General features: G+C 35.6%; 1 pseudogene; it reads right to left on the bottom strand.

Moving 5' to 3' along the window:
- Window positions 1-2,580: 2,580 nt before the first annotated feature.
- LOC140180163 (uncharacterized) lies at window positions 2,581-6,898 on the bottom strand (annotated as a pseudogene).
- Between the last annotated feature and the right edge of the window lie 3,404 nt (window positions 6,899-10,302).

Raw genomic sequence — 10,302 nt, forward strand, 5'->3', positions numbered from 1 at the left:
AATTTAAATAAAATCCTTGACTGGGAGTAGATTAGTTGGAAGCCCTATTCTTGTTGAAGTACTCTCAAGATTAATTGATAATTGTAGGTTGTCCTGTTTAGTTATCCCTTACTAGGTAAGGGAAAGTCAAACAAGTTGGAATGCTACTTCTATTCACAAGTTCCAACCCCATCAATTGAAAGGGATTGGTGTCAGTGACTAGAGGGCAATCCAACAATAAACCCAATTACAATTTTTCTTTTGAGCATTCCAACTCAAGGGTTCCTTTCAATCAACTCCCCATCAAGTTAGGGAACTACTCGCTCATTGTGAATGTAGAATTCATAACATAGGAAAGGGAATTAAAGAAAGACATGATAAATAAAAATCAAAGAAATCAATTAGAAATAAAAATAATTCTTGTATTAATAAATTCTAAAATAATCCAATAGTAAAATTGAGTAAATTAAAGGACATGGAAGAGTAGAGCCAAGTAAAGAAAACGAACTAGAATGACGAAGTCTTGATGAGGTAATAACTCTTCTCAATATCCCAATGCAAAAAGCAATAGAAATAAAAATCCTAAGAACTATGAATGTGTAAAGAGAAAACCTAGAGGAGGAGTAAAACTAGATCTAAAAACTAAAAATTGTGTAGAATGAATGTTGTTGTTGGTTTCCGCATGTTCTCTGGCTCTAGTCTGCTTTTCTGGGCCGAAAACTGGGTCAAAACAGGGCCCAAAATCGCCCCCAGCGAATTATGCAGATTATGCAGGTCGCGCACATCACGCGATCGCGTCATTCATGCGGCTGCGTCATTCGGCGTTTTGCCCTGCCACGCGAGCGCGTCGTCCACGCCTTCGCGTCACTTGTGCTATTTCAATCCGCGCGGTTGCGTGAGCCATGCGGCCGCGTCACTGCGATTTCCTCTCTTTCGCACGGTCGCGCGAGCCATGCGGCCGTGTCACTTCTCACTGGTCATCTCCTCAATTTCTTGTGTTCCTTCCATTTTTGCAAGCTTCCTTTCCAATCTCCAATTCATTAATGCCCTATAAAGCCTGAAACACTTAACACACAGATCACGGCATCAAATGGAATAAAGGAGAATTAAAATACGTAATTAAAAGTCTCTAGGAAGCAAGTTTTCAATCATGTAATAATTTTAGGAAGGAAATATAGATGCATGCTAATCATATGAATAAGTGGGTAAAGATCATGATAAAACCACACAATTAAACACATTATAAACCATAAAATAGTGGTTTAGCAGGGTAATTTTGGGAAGGAAATGTAAATACATGCTAATTTAATGAATAAATGGGTAAAGATTTGATAAAACCACACAATTAAACACAATATAAACCATAAAATAATGGTTTATCACATGCCTGACGCGAACACATGGATTGGAAACTGCACGAGTGACGCGAATGCGTGGACGACGCGCACGCGTGGCAAGGCAAAACGTTGGATGACGCAAACGCGTGGATGACGCGATCGCGTGACGTGTGCGATCTGCAGAATTTACAGAATTCGCTAGGGACGATTTTGGGTCATGTTTTGACCCAGTTTTCAGCCCAAAAAAACAGATTATAGCTGGGGAACATGCAGAGACCAGGAGAGAGATTCACTCCGCATAATTTTTAGTTTTAGATCTGACTTTATTCCTCCTCTAGGTTTTCTCTCTACACATTCATAGTCCTTAGGATTTTGTTTTTATTGCTTTTTGGATTGGGATATTGAGAAGAGTTATTACCTCCGCCAAGACTTCATCATTCCAGTTTGTTTTCCTTACTTGTCACTTACTCTTTCATATCCTTAATTTGTTCAGAATTACTATTGGATTATTTCTTTGAATTTAATAATACAAGAACTATTTTTATTTTTAATTGGTCTTTTTGATTATTATTTATCATGTCTTCCTTTATTTCCCTTTTTTATTTTGTGAAGTTTACATTCATAATGAGCGAGTAGTTTTCTAACTTGATTGGGAGTTGATTGTAAGGAGAACCTTGAGTTGGAATGCTCAAGAGTGAAATTGTAATTGGGTTTATTGTTGGATGGCTCTCTAGTCACTAACACTAATCCTTCCCAAGGGAGAGAATTAGAACTTGTGAATAGAAGTAGACTTCCAACTTGCTTGACTTTCTTCTACCTAGTAAAGGATAACTGAACAGAACAACCTTCAATTATCAATTAATCTTGGGAGAACTCCAACAAGGATAGAACTTCCGATTAATCTACTCCTGGTCAAGATTCTTATTTAAATTACATAAATTCTCTGATTTAATTTCCTGTTTATCAAACTCAAAACCATTTTGGAAAACATCTGATTAATAAAATAGCACATCTTTCTGCAACTCGTTGGGAGACGACCTGGGATTCATACTCCCAGTATTTTAATTCTAATTTTGTGACAAACCTTCTAAATTGATAAGCGGATTTTTGTTGGTTAAGAACTGTACTTGCGATGTATCTCTTATATTAATTTCTCAATCCGCCAATTTCTGCCACGTCAAGCAGCTAACATGTCAAGGTCCACTCCTGAGCTTTTTTGTTGTAGCATCATCTTAACAAGTGATTTTAGTTAATCTAATTCTTTTTACATCACATCAACCTTGTTCTCTAATGTTGCTTTCTCAGTTGCATGTTGCTGCTTAAGGGTGGCAATTTCTTCATTTTTCTTCAACAAAGTTGGTGTGGTAACTCTTCCGTGACATCGCACTCTCCCTGCCTTCTCTTTCCCAAATATGGATCGGAAAGCTCTAATTGCTAATTCTTTAGACTTTTTATTCTCAGCTTGCAAATGTGCCTATATTAATGTGAAGAAAAATAATAGTAATAAAATAAGAGTAATACACAATTGGACTAAAAGCATATATCATTTGACAACATCGAAACAAATAGTAGAGATTAAGAATAATGTCAAGATTCTTTAACTCAACGCAAGCATAAAAGTAACCACAAGTGATGGAAAAATTGCCAAGACACAAGAAATTCATAACCTATTTTAACCAAATTAACTTCTAATACTTACAATAACATCCAGAGTGTCTTCATCCAATGATTTTTCCTTTGTGCTTTGGCGAGTCTCAACAAACATTTCTGCTTGAGTAGGTGGTTCATTATTTTCCTTAGAAGCAGCCTATAGGTCCAATTCAAATAGCATTTACACAGAGTTAAAAGGCACATCATACATACACATACAAATTCACAAAGAATTAAAAATTGTACCAATCTTGCACGTATTCTTACAAAATTTATTGGTCCCTTTCGATGCCTAAATTTCTGTTGTGCCCTATTTTTCTTATTCTTCGCAGACATTTTCTACATAACAAGAGACAAGTATTATCAAAAAATAATCATACTTCACTCATATGTGTATATAATATAATTGCATAAACAATTACACTAAGTTTCACATGTCTTACCTTAACTTTCTCAGTTCTCCAATAAGCAACTAAATTGCGAAAATGACTCTCAGGTATGCTCTTAGGACGATTTTTCAGCATCTCATTAACACATTTGTATGGTAGAAAATGAGTTCGCTTTATTGTGGTCTTATACCTTCTCCAGTTGTCATTGATACGAGCAAGGACCATCCTCTTTCCTTCAGTTGGAATAATGAATTTAGCCTATAAAACACAAATATTATTTGCTAGTAAGAATAAAATACATGTGTACATTTCCAGATACTTTCTAAAAGAAACAAGAGTAAAGTTCTCACTTGAACATATTCCCAAATGGCTTCTTTATCTTTAATCCCCTTTCAATTTGTGTAAATTAATGGACAAAAATCTGAATTCCTTGCCACTATGCCCAAAAATTTGCTCAAGTTGTTTACAGCTTCATCAGTAGGACCAATTGCCTCTCCTTCAGTATCTAGAGTAATTTCTTCTCTATCTTTCAACTGTCTTGCATGAATCTTCAAGCATTGTGTAGGTCCTCATATTTTTTTCACTGTTGTCTCTATACAAAGATACTAATTATATACTATCCCTCTTATTGATTTATAAGATATTTAATTGAAAAAAAAAACAAATTAAAGTAACCTATTGAGTTGAATTTGGTCACAAAACAAAACTAAAGTAACAAATTACCAAATTCAATTCACAAATTGGAATTCAATTAACACAAATTTTTAAAAATTTTGGCAGCATTCTGACAGTAAATAGGACATTTCTGAATTTAAACAAACAGCAAAATCAACCCATATGAACTCACTAGAATCAAATCAGCACTAATTAGGATCAATTTATATGAATTAAATGGAAGCACGCGAAAATGGCAATTAGCAGCAATATAAAAATTAGCATAATAAGGCCATCATCATCATTGCTCAATCAAAAGAAGGCATGAAATCAGCCATTAACAAGGATAAAGCAGCACTATACAATTTGAAACAAAACTACAATAACCATCATTTGTCAATTAAAACAGTTAAAAAAAACCATTCAAACCAGGCATCAATAACAACCAAAAAGTTTAACCTAAATCCACTACAAAAGAGAACATCTCAACCAATCATGAGACTAACAATTTGTATCTAACAAACTATGCAAAGAAGCTTAAGCAATCAATTAATATATTCTTAACAATTAAATGTTCAAACAAATTTAAAAAGATAATATATTAAATGATTTACCTGTAGTGTAGCTCAATGTCTAAGGTAGTCGCAGTTACAGAGAGACCTGCTATTTGATTCTCTTTTTCTGGTTTTAAAGAGACAAACTAAAACAGCAACAAAGAATAAAAATATAAGTAATTCATAACTAGATTTTTTTAACAAAAAATTCACTTTTAAAACCAGTTTTTAGAAATCTTATTTTCAAAAGTGATATGTAACTAAAAAATCAAACAATAGAATTATCAAGTTTAGCAACACAGATATCCAGAACACAATGCACTAACAAAATGTGTTCATCTTCAAATAGATAGCATCATCATATGTTTCTTCTACTACACTCTATCCCCAAGAAAAAATCTAAAACAATTAGTACAATGATGAGTTTTGCTAACTAGAACTCAAATTGATGAACAATGCACAAACAGTTTTTGAACAATACAAATTTGAACAATGCACAAACAGCCAAATACAAATTTCTCTTTCTATCTTATTAGCCAAATAAAACCTCAAAATAGTTTTTGAACAATGCACAAACATCACCACTTTCCTTTCTTCTTCTTAAATCCAACAAAAATACCCAACAGCCAAAGCCCTAACTAAGCAACAGAAAATCAGAGAAGAACACTTACCACAGATGATAACCCACAAACGGCCGATGCAGTGAAGCAGCAGCAGCAAAGAGACAACCCACATATGACAACCCTTTTTTTTTATTTTAAAGAGACAAACTACAACCGTAACAAAGAATAAAAATAGTAATTTTAGTCAATATTCTTAAAATACTTGTTATCAAAAATCAAAAGCAATATTAAAAAGAACACAAAATGAGAACAGCATTTTGAGATAACAAATTACTAAATCAAAATTAGAATAGCACTGTACCAAAAAGTATTTCAATTGAAACTCTTCTCAAATGCCTTCTATAATTGAGGTCCAAAAAATTATTTTGTTAATATAATTTGGCCCACTTTTAAACTAAAGGACTTTTAATAAAGTATATTTAAGTCTGTCAATTGAAGGTCTTTTATATAAAATTTAGTTCTGATGAAGTTTCAGAACAGAACCCATGACCAAAATAAAAAAGATAGGAATGTTGTAACTTTTTGTATAAGAGTGGCAACTGGCATACATGGTAGTGCACTTATGGGTAGCAAGTAGCAACTAGCAAGCAATTATCAGGGTAGTTCAAAGAAGAAAATGATAAATTTTATTATCATTAAACTAATTCAAATGAAAAAAAAATAATCTATTCCATCAAATATTTTAAATAATAAATATTTATCCTGATTAATTGAGGCATGTAGGAAGAATAGTAGAATTTATGCTTATCTCTAAGTCAAATAGTTGGAATACGCATGAAATTCCTCTGTTAAAGTATATTTAAGTCTGTCAATTTAAGGTCTTTTATATAAAATTTAGTTCTAATGAAGTTGCAGAACAGAACCCATGACCAAAATAAAAAAGAAAGGAGTTTTGTAACTTTTCGTACAAGAGTGGCAACTGGCTTGCATGGTAGTGCACTTATAGGTAGCAAGTAGCAACTAGCAAGCAATGATCAGGGTAGTTCAAAGAAGAAAATGATAAATTTTATTATCATTAAACTAATTCAAATAAAAAAATTTATCTATTCCATCAAATATTTAAAATAATAAATATTTCTCCTGATTAATTGAGGCATGTAGGAAGAAGAGCAAAATTTATGCTTATCTCTAAGTCAAATAGTTGGAATAAGCATGAAATTCCTCTGTTATCCCAGATGAAACCAACCAATATAAAAAGCAGTCCACAACTCACTGAAATAATAACATTATACAACAAGGCTAAAATAAACAAAGCAGATAAATAAAATAAAAAATAAAGGGGTAAGTAGTGTTTTGGTCCCTAAAGTTGAGCGTGAAAATCGAAATCGTCCCTCATCTAATTTTCAATTTAGAATCGTCCTTAACATTTTTTTCGTATTAAAATCGTCCTTTTAATTTTTTTGGACAAAAATACCCTCACCACTACCAACACAATTACCTCCACCACCACCATCACCACCAACACCAACACCAACACCAACCAATACCAACACCAACACCAAGACCAAGAACAAGAACAAGAACACCAAACATGCAACAGCAACAACACCAAACAACACCAAACCAAGAAGCAGAAACAGTGACAACAGAAATCATCAAACACAGCAGCTCCGTTAGCAATTTCCAGCACCAGTTTCCATGGCAGCAACAGTGACAACAGAAAACGGCCTCCTCTCCTTTCCGGTTTGTGATTCCAGTGGCGGCAGCAACATTCTCGAAACAAGACAGAATTAGAATGAGTAACGGAAACCTCCGACCAGTTCCAGCGGCGGACTTCATTCACGGCGATGGCGACGAAGGTCACAAACGACGGCGGCGTGGAGCACAGCTCCTTTTCTTCTCGGTGGTGACCCTAACTCTCGCGTTTCTCTCCTTTCTGTCGGCGACGGTGACGGCGACGGCAGCTCCAAGCTTCGCCGGCACCAGCACCGGCGCCGTCCCCCTCCCCCTCCCCCTCTTCCTTTCCCCTCCCCTCCCCTCCCCTCCCCCTCTTCCCTTCCCCTCCCCTCCCTTCCCCCTTCGTATACCCTTTTCTTCCCCCCTCCCCTCCCACGCGTTTTCTCCCCCCCAACACGCGTTTTCTTTTTTTTTTAATTTTATAACTTTTATTATTAAAATAGGAATAGGGATAGTTTAGGAATAACATAAAAAATTTTATTAAAAAGGACGATTTTAATACAAAAAAAAACGTTAAGGACGATTCTAAATCGAAAATTAGATGAGGGACGGTTTCGATTTTCACGCTCAACTTTAGGGACCAAAACAATACTTAACCCAAAAATAAACAATTGAGAAACAGCGATATAGAAATTACTCTATAATCCTCAATAAAGAGTTATTGGGAATCCACCATAGAACACCTCACAGAAAGCAGAGAAACAGAACCATAATGCCACCGAATACACTACTCGCAGATAATAAAAGTTTTGCTACCTTAAATAACAGACTAACCTAAGCCCCAGGTTCATTTCACAAGTACGCAGTCCAAATTCAAACCAGAACAGAAAATCGGTCAACATTCAACCCTCATCTTGCTCATGTTCACAAACATCACCACTTTCCACAGCCAACAAAAATACCTGATGAGCGGATAATTTATACGCTTTTTGGCATTGTTTTTACATAGTTTTCAGTATAATTTAGTTAGTTTTTAGTATATTTTTATTCGTTTTTAATTAAAATTCACTTTTCTGGACTTTACTATGAGTTTGTGTGTTTTTCTGTGATTTCAGATATTTTCTGGCTGAAATTGAGGAACTTGAGCAAAAATCAGATTCAGAGGTTGAAGAAGGACTGCAGATGCTATTGGATTCTGACCTCCCTGCACTCAAAGTAGATTTTCTGGAGCTACAGAACTCCAAATAGTGCGCTCTCAATTGCGTTGGAAAGTAGACATTCAGGGATTTCCAGCAATATATAATAGTCCATACTTTGATTAAGGATAGATGATGTAAACTGGCGTTGAACGCCAGTTCCATGCTGCGTTCTGGAGTCAAACGCCAGAAACAGGTTGCAAAGTGGAGTTAAACGCCAGAAACAGGTTACAAACTGGCATTCAACTCCAAGAAAGACCTCTACATGTGTAAAGCTCAATGCTCAGCCCAAGCACACACCAAGTGGGCCCCAGAAGTGGATTTCTGCATCATTTACTCAATTCTGCAAACCCTAGTAACTAGTTTAGTATAAATAGGACTTTTTACTATCTTTGGAAAAAGCTTTTGATTAGTTTTATGCTATCTTAGACTTTTGTGAGGGCTGTCCATTCGGCCATGCCTGAACATTTATCACTTGTGTATTTTCAACGGTAGAGTTTCTACACACCATAGATTAAGGTGTGGAGCTCTGCTGTTCCTCAAAGATTAATGCAAAGTACTACTGTTTTTCTATTCAATTCAACTTATTCCACTTCTAAGATATTCATTCGCACTTCAATATGATGGATGTGATAATCGTGACAGTCATTATCATTCTCAAATTATGAACGCGTGCCTGACAACCACTTCCATTCTACTTTAGATTGAATGGATATCTCTTGGATATCTAATACAGGGGACCGAGTCTGTGTTATTAGTGTCTTCGTGGTATAAGTTAGAACCCATGGACGGCCATTCTTGAGAATCCGAAAAGTCTAAACCTTGTCTGTGGTATTCCGAGTAGGATTCAGGGATTGAATGACTGTGACGAGCTTCAAACTCGCGAGTGCTGGGCGTAGTGACAGACGCAAAAGGATCAATGGATCCTATTCCAGTACGATCGAGAACTGACAGATGATTAGCCATGCAGTGACAGCACATTGGACCATTTTCACTGAGAGGACAGGTGGCCATTGACAACGGTGATGCCTAACATATAGCTTGCCATGGAAAGGAGTAGGAAGGATTGGATGAAGACAGCAGGAAAGCAGAGGTTCAGAGGGACAAAAGCATCTCTATACGCTTATCTGAAATTCTCACCAATGAATTACATAAGTACCACTATCCTATTTTATATTTTATTTATCTTTTACTTATCAATTCATAAAATCCGTTGAATCCGCCTGACTGAGATTTACAAGGTGACCATAGCTTGCTTCAAGCCGACAATCTCCGTGGGATCGACCCTTACTCACGTAAGGTTTATTACTTGAACGACCCAGTGTACTTGCTGGTTAGTTGTACGAAGTTGTGAAACAGAATTAAGAACATGAACGTGCGTATTGAGTTTTTAGCGCCGTTACCAAGGAAGAAATGATCACGATTTCGCACACCAATACCCAATAACCAATCAAGCCCTAACTAAGCAACAGAAAATTAGAGAAGAAGACCACTTACCACAGATGACAACCCACAAACGGCCAATGCAGCAAAGCAGCAGCAGCAAAGCACAATCCACAATCAGCCAAGACAGTGAAGTAGAAGCAGCAAGGTAGAAGCAGCGAAGCAGAAGCAGAACAGGGGAGAAGCAAGGACGCCGTGGAGAAGCAGTAAAGCCTCGGAGAGGGGAGAAGCAGCGACGCCACGGAGAAGAGAGACTCCGCGACGCTGGGAAGAAGGAGGCAGCGATGATTCGGGAAGAACGCAGCAACAATGATGGTGCGACGATGGTGACTTGCGATTTGGGGCTTCCTGGTGACTTGCGATGATGGTGCGATTTACGGCTTCATAGAGAGCTGCGGTGCGATGACGTCTCTGATTCTGATGGCGTGGGTTAGGGTTCGGTACGGTGGAGGGAGGAAGAGCGTTCTTCGCTCTTTGGTTTCGAAGAGAAGATAAGGGCTTTCTTAGTTTCGTTTTGCTGTATTCCTTTATTAATTAGGAAAAAATTAATAATCAATAATAGATATGTAATATTTATTTTAAAATTATTTTAATTTTATTTCTTTATATTAATATTTATTATATATTTATAATAAAAAATATATAATATTTATTATAAATTTATTTTAGCTTTATGTGTTCAAAATATAATATTTTTTATATATTTATAATAATATATAATATTTATAATAAATTTATTTTAATTTTATTTTTTTAAAATAATATTTTTTATTTATTTATAACAATAGTTTTTTAGTATTTTATAAATTCAATATTTATAGAAAAATAGTTTCAATTTATATAATTATTTGAAATTATTT

This window comes from Arachis hypogaea, chromosome 16, assembly GCF_003086295.3.
Source record: "Arachis hypogaea cultivar Tifrunner chromosome 16, arahy.Tifrunner.gnm2.J5K5, whole genome shotgun sequence".
NCBI lineage: Eukaryota > Viridiplantae > Streptophyta > Magnoliopsida > Fabales > Fabaceae > Arachis > Arachis hypogaea.